The sequence below is a fragment of the Seriola lalandi genome, unplaced genomic scaffold (assembly GCF_002814215.2).
Source record: "Seriola lalandi dorsalis isolate HSWRI2012SDOR001 ecotype SW California unplaced genomic scaffold, Sedor1 jcf7180002054292, whole genome shotgun sequence".
Taxonomy (NCBI): domain Eukaryota; kingdom Metazoa; phylum Chordata; class Actinopteri; order Carangiformes; family Carangidae; genus Seriola; species Seriola lalandi.
Window position 1 is genome coordinate 31,014 of NW_019524845.1, and position 6,727 is coordinate 37,740.

Here is a 6,727-nt window from a genome sequence, read left to right on the forward strand (position 1 = left end):
TTTAAACTCTGTACAGGTTTATCTGAATAAACGTGGCCTACTTTTGCATTCATATTTTTACTAAGACAGTAATGAGTAATACAGACTCTTGATAAGACAGTAAAGTCTGTCAGTTGCCTTTAAATACATGGAACCAGCAAAAGTAAAGTCTCTTTGATTTAGAAGAAGTTTGCAGGCTAATAAAAGCCCACATATGCCGTGGGTCAAAGAGCTGCTGGTTGATGCTGCTTCCGGCAGTGACATGTTTTAGTTTAAAGGTATAGAAACTAGAAAAGAGACACTTTGAGAGCAAATCTCCACATGATCGTTTAGATACCGTCTCAAATTAATGTAAGAATCTTCACATCTCTTCTGTTATGGACATCTGTTGGCAAACTGTTCCATTTAATTTGTTTTATTGCCCAATTGTAGAGAATTTCTGGTGAAACCTCTGAACTTTCATTAATGAAAATATTGATGAAAGTTTTATTTTACTGTAGAAGAATGTATTGTTTTGTTTCCTGGAAAATAAGACACTGACAAACATGTTAATGATGAATCTTATTATAAAGGTCAAATTCTATATGCATTCATGTAAATTTACAGTTAGAAACCATGCTTTATTGTTTTTAGAGTTGAATTAATTAATTAATTCAATCAATTTAACACGCTCTAAAAGAAAAACCATGAACAGCTTCTGCTATTTTAAAATCTTTATGCCCTTTATTTATATCTGTGTTTTTATTATGTGTATTATGTGTATCCTCTTTATATACCTTTGCTAAATGTTTATCATGTGCACCTTCAACATTTTATGTACTTACAGGTGTTTGTTCCTTAAAAAGAAATGAATGGAATAAAGTTTGTAAAAAAAAAGAGGCATTTTTCTTTTCCTGTAGAAACATTAGTGAATCCTGTTCTGAGCAGTTTGTGTAAGATCTGTGAACTAATTGTCTCCAGACTGTATGAAGCAATGTGTTGTCGTGGCATTAAGTTGAAAACAACCATGTTCCAATAACATCTTATGTTTCGATCTTGTTCTTCCTGAAGATGACTGTAACGTCATTAAACGCTTCGTGGAAGATGAAGCTTAATGACGAATGATTGCAGATTTATTTCAACACCAGAAAACGTGTAGCCTGTTGTTCGTTTCCTGTTTGTTGTAAACATTTGTTTGTTCCTGTCACAGCTGATGGGAAAATAAATTTACCTCCTAGAAACTGGTTAATAAGTTGTAGGCTGCTTCAGGTGCCGTCGGAATTATGGGACTCCAGTTCTGCTGTCAGTGTTCATTAATTCAACACACCTGCACTTGGAAACTGATGCTGTGTCTCACTCCTTCAGCTGTGATGTAGGACTGTATGGAAATGATTATAAAATCTTAGTTCAGCCTGGTCATGCTGCAGTAATTGTAGCACAGAAGACAACAAGCCTGTCTCTGTCAGGACTTTTCTATAACAATCAACTAACATGTATTACTGTAAGAAACCACAACTGGAGTTACACCCTCAAAAGAATTAATGACACATTGTACTAAATGTATCTAGACTTTTTTAGTTGCATTATAACAAGTTTAACTGTGTTAACTCCCTATTGTATTTTATAAGAGAATGAGAGAAATCTAAGTAGGAATCAAATGGAAAGTTCTTAAAGCCATTTCCTTCCTCTGCAACATCAAAGTGTTAGAAAACAAACTAAGAGAAACCTGAATTCGTTTTGTTGATCAATAAGATTTAATCAAATGAAATAAGTTTTAAAAAACACATGAAATACAAGTACTCCATCTATGAGCTAATTTGATCACTCTTAAATCTGACACAGCTGCTGCTGCTGCTGTTAAAATTTATCATCATTATAACTGTTGCAGGACTTTTTCACATCTTTATGAAATGAGTTATTAGGTTGATTAATATGTTTTGTAGATTCTCTGTTTACTAACTACTGTTCTTCATGATTCTACCACAGTATTATTAAGCTGCTATAAATACACTGCTGCTCCTGAATGAATGAAGTGTTTCATCGAAACTTTTTGTGTTGTGTTGTAACAAGTTGACTGTGCTGAACACTTTATGATATAATAGGTCTTTAGGAGGGTCTGACTGAACCACACAGCTGACTGAAAGTGAATCACTGGTTTCCTCATCAGGACAAATCAAAGTGTGGATTGAACATGGCTCCGGTCAGTGCAGGCTGTGAGATTCATACAGTGAACTAACATCATCAGAGCACTTTAAAACTGTGCACTCCTGACCTCTAGTGGCCAGAGTCAGTGCAACATGCTTTCACATGACGCACCTAATACAGTAAATGGTTTACAGTGATACAAAACACTGTGTTCTTTACAACTTTGTTTATCTTTTTTACTTTTGTTATACAGGCTTCACACGACTCAAGAATAGAAAATGTTCAGAAAGCAGCTCATTTTGTCAGAACAGTAGAATTTACAGGCTCTGCAACTGCTTCAAAGTCCAGGACGCTGCAACTGAAAATACATCCACTGTACTGTGAATATGGTGTAAAGTAACTCTGGTGTAAAAACACAGGATTACAATGTCTACATGTTCACACAACGATGGGCTGGGGTGGGTTGTGTCAATGTGAATGTTTCATACTTTCAGTTTTATTGACTCGTGTGTGGATTATCACCTTGGTTTAAATATTTGTTTATTTATTCATTGTATGAACATGATCCCAGTAATTTCTTTTTTTCACTCTGTCAATTCCAGGTTATTTAAATATTAAATACCTGGTACACTGTAGAAGTATTAGGACATAGTAACTTTAAATTCAATTTAGCTTTTCTATTACAGAGATTAAACCATGTCAGTGACACATGACAGTCAAAATGGCGGCATTTCGTCCCAATCACTGTTGAGATTAGGACGGAAGAGGAGGAGCTGTGTCAGGGTGAGACTATACAGTGGATTCAGTCATGATGGCAACCTGTTGACTGACCTGCAGCAGCCTGAACTCTCTCTCCTGATGTTTGTCTGAGTGTAAATGTGAGTTCCTTGTTCTTTGGACCTTGTAGTATTTTGCTTGAGTTGTCATGTTAAAGTTAGAGTGTTAGTAGTTGTAACACATGGTTTATATTTTCTGTTTAGATGAAAACCAGCATCGATTCTTCTCATCCTCCATTGCCTCGACCAGCTACCACGTGTTCGTATGAACCTAAAACACTGGACTAAACCACAGCTGGTTTGGATTGGACTTCTTCTGTTGTCTCATTGTACCTGGAAATCTGCACCTTCATACGGTCCTTAATATCGCCTCCTAACTTTTCAAAAACCCAGCGAAGCTCATATGTCTGAGGCCACGTGAAGTACTCGTATCCGTGTGAATGGGAAGTGGGTTGGAGACTGTGTTTCACACTGGTGATGGTAAGTCCAATTAGTTATTTGTAACAGGATAAAGAACTGAGATCAGTATATTGTTGTAGTATCAGTGAAAACTCCTGCTGCTTCTTAATGTGTCGGTTCATGAAACTGCGCAGCTGAATATTGTTTCTTCATCGGTCACATTTGGTCTGTATGTGACGTCTGTTGTTCAGGCCTTCCTCAGTCGCTGCAGCAGAGCTCTTCTCTATGATATATTATAGAACTAGTTTTCTAAATACTGTTCTAAGACTGGAGCAGTCTAACTGCTCAGAAGCTTCTAAAACGGAAATATTAACAAAGAATGGTTCAGCTGAAATAAACAGGAAATCTAGATCAGATAACAGAGGCCTCCTCATCCTGTTGTAGGACTATAAAGTGCCTACAGTTGTAGCTTGGTGTCTGTTTGGTGTATAATGGTTTTGTTAATAATGTTTTTAAAGTAAGAGAGCAACTGTAATACTGAAAAACAGGTCAAAGTTGTTGCTCATTTCTGTAAACTTACAGTTTCACTTATAGTTACATTTACTGTTTGTTTCCAGATGTTCTTCTCCTGTTTTGGATGTAAGAACTCACCTCATCCCAGATCACAGTGAGATCTCAGTGTCTTCATACCCTGAAAACTGCCGACCTTAAGATGACTTCTAGAAGAAATCCTTTGACAGCTGCATATTTGTTGGTAAAGTTGTTTATTCCTGAACATTACAGGAAGCTTGTATCTATCCTCCTTTTTAGTCCCATAACATCAGTAGGTTTCAGGTTATCAGGTTACTGAGTCGTGTGGGTCACATGACAGTCTTCCCTAGAACAGGCCTTTTGAACATGAGTCCAACCTGCATTTTTGTGAAGGTTCAAAGTTCTTTACTCTTATAAATGCAAATAGAGGGAAAAATGAACATACATGTTAATTGGGGTCTTAATTGGTTGTAATTTCATAGTTAGTAACAAACATTTAAGTGATAAATGCACATGGACAAAGCCTCAATACATTGGGGTTTAAAATAGCTTATGATAAAGAACAAACATCAGATATTTATGAATTGGCTTGTAACAATCTTACAGTGCATTATGGAGCATTTATTAACTGTTTGAACACACAGCTTTAAAACTGATTTAAATATATCTAAACTGACTGAAGTAGGGCTGGGCGATAAAACGATACAGACAATTATCGCGAAATAACTTTTTCTCGATAGAAATATAAGACATGGTCGATACAACGTCGATAGAACTCATTAAATTTAAATTCATCCATGTTTTGAGAGAAAACACGAACAGCCAAAATAAATGAGAATAGCACTCAGCCGAACCAATCACGTGGCTGGAATATATTTACAGCCACGTCAGGTTAGGTTGACGCACACAGCACAGAGCGTTGGAGCAGTAGCCGGCACACGTGCTAATGTTTGGGCTGCCGCAGCCGTGCACACCTCCTACTTTAGGAGTGAGATAAAAGAGAAAGTTACGGCAGAAAATGTTAACGAAAAACTCGAGAGACAGCGTTACCAAAGAAGACACCCCAACGGAAACAACCCAAGGCTCAAGAGACGAGGACTTCTTTGAAAAGAAGGGTCAGAGGAACTCGGTAGTGTGGAGACACTTTGGCTAATTAAGGTCCGATAAGAAGCAGAGTAGCGTGCACTGCAAACCGTCGTAAACATGTTTCCACAAAGACAGTTAATACAACAAATCTTTTTTTACCATCTGAAGCAGTGCCATCCTCTCGAGCACGCACAATGCAAGACTTTACGGTCCCAGACGCTTTTCACTGGCCACAATTAAGACTTTAGTTTTTTTTTGTTTTTATATATATAGATAGATAGCTATTTTATTTATTTGAAAGACAGGTGTATAATGTTCTACAGTATATTTATCATGTTCAACTTCTGACAGAAAACAATATTTAAACCAAAATGAACCTTATGATATCTTCACATCTCACTCAAGAGTAAAAAGGAACCTTTAAGCTTGACAGAAATAGTGATTTGGTTTATATCGTGATATATATCGATATCAACTGATATGAAAAACATTATCGTGATAAGATGTTTTTTCATATCACCCAGCCCTAGACTGAAGATATATGATTATATATCTGTTAAAACTTTGTCTCATTCTTCACAGATACTTATGATCAGAGTCTTCAGAGGAAATACCCTGACATGTCTTCCAGCAGAGTATCAGATAGGAAATGAATGCTGTCCTAAGTGTCCAGCTGGTAAGATCCAACTGAATGATAAAGGAAACTGTAGTAGACATCAGTGCAAGTCACTTTGACTAAACTTACCTTCAAGATTAACACATTTTCAGTCGATAGATAAATACTGCATGAAATTAAATTGTTGGTTTTCTTTTCAACAGGAAATAGAGTTAAAACAGATTGCAAAAAGTCCAGAAGTACCTCCTGTCTGCCCTGCATAGAAGGAACCTTCATGAATCATCCCACTGGACTTAAACAATGTTTTCCCTGCTCAAACTGTGATCCAGGTAGATTTCTGTTGCTAACTTCTCGTAATTAGTAGAAACTTGTGACTAAACCTGTTTTAAAATCAGTAAGTAAGAATTTTACCACAAATACCACAATGTGAAGAGACAACTGTTTAAAGACAGTGTCACTGTGAAGATGCAGAAATTTTGATTAATTTTTAAGTAATTTAAGAGCCAAGTCTCCAGTGATGGCCAAGGGCATGGTTATAATAAAATATATGCTATCAATTCATTCAGTAAAAATGACAATAAGATAATAAGTCACGGCAGTAGTCAATAGTGCAGCAGCTTAGAGGTGCATTATGTAGCAAGGGGTGAGTACAGTACAGAGAAGCAGCAAAGTAGAAATGAATAATGAAAAGTGTCTGTCAGAGTAAATACTGCAAACAGCTCACTTGTACATAGTCTTTATAAAAAGCAGCATGTATTGTAGTTATGGATATGAAAACAATATCCAGGCAGTAACACAGTGGATGGGAGTGTAGAAACAACTCGAAGATGGTGAAGAGAAATGGGAGGCACCTAAAGATCATCTTAAATAAATTGCTAGTTATTCTTTAGTAGATCAATCACAATAGAAGTTTCTTATCTACGTGTATAATCTCTATGTGTGTTGACAGGTTCTGGTCTGAAGATGAGGAGTTCATGTACAACAACATCAGACAGAGTTTGTGAACCACTGGAAGGATTCTACTGTACTGACTTTACAATGAACAGCTGTGTGGCAGCAGAGAAACACACAAGATGTCAACCAGGACAATACATCAGTCAAACAGGTTGGTTTTCTTGTTCTGACTTTAAGATCATAATGTAGGTATAATTTTATAAAAGTCTCATCTTGGAGCAGGTCAGTTGAGTCACTCAGTCAGTCTGTAACTTTTGGATGA

The 6,727-nt window shown here is 36.6% G+C and overlaps 1 long non-coding RNA gene across 1 annotated transcript; it reads left to right on the forward strand.

Annotated features, from left to right (window-relative positions):
• The first annotated feature begins 2,871 nt into the window (after window positions 1–2,871).
• Window positions 2,872–5,751, forward strand: LOC147819139 (uncharacterized). Its single transcript, XR_015437228.1, has 4 exons — window positions 2,872–2,981; window positions 3,084–3,359; window positions 5,478–5,571; window positions 5,715–5,751. It is a non-coding gene; the product is annotated as an uncharacterized LOC147819139 (long non-coding RNA).
• Window positions 5,752–6,727: the final 976 nt, after the last annotated feature.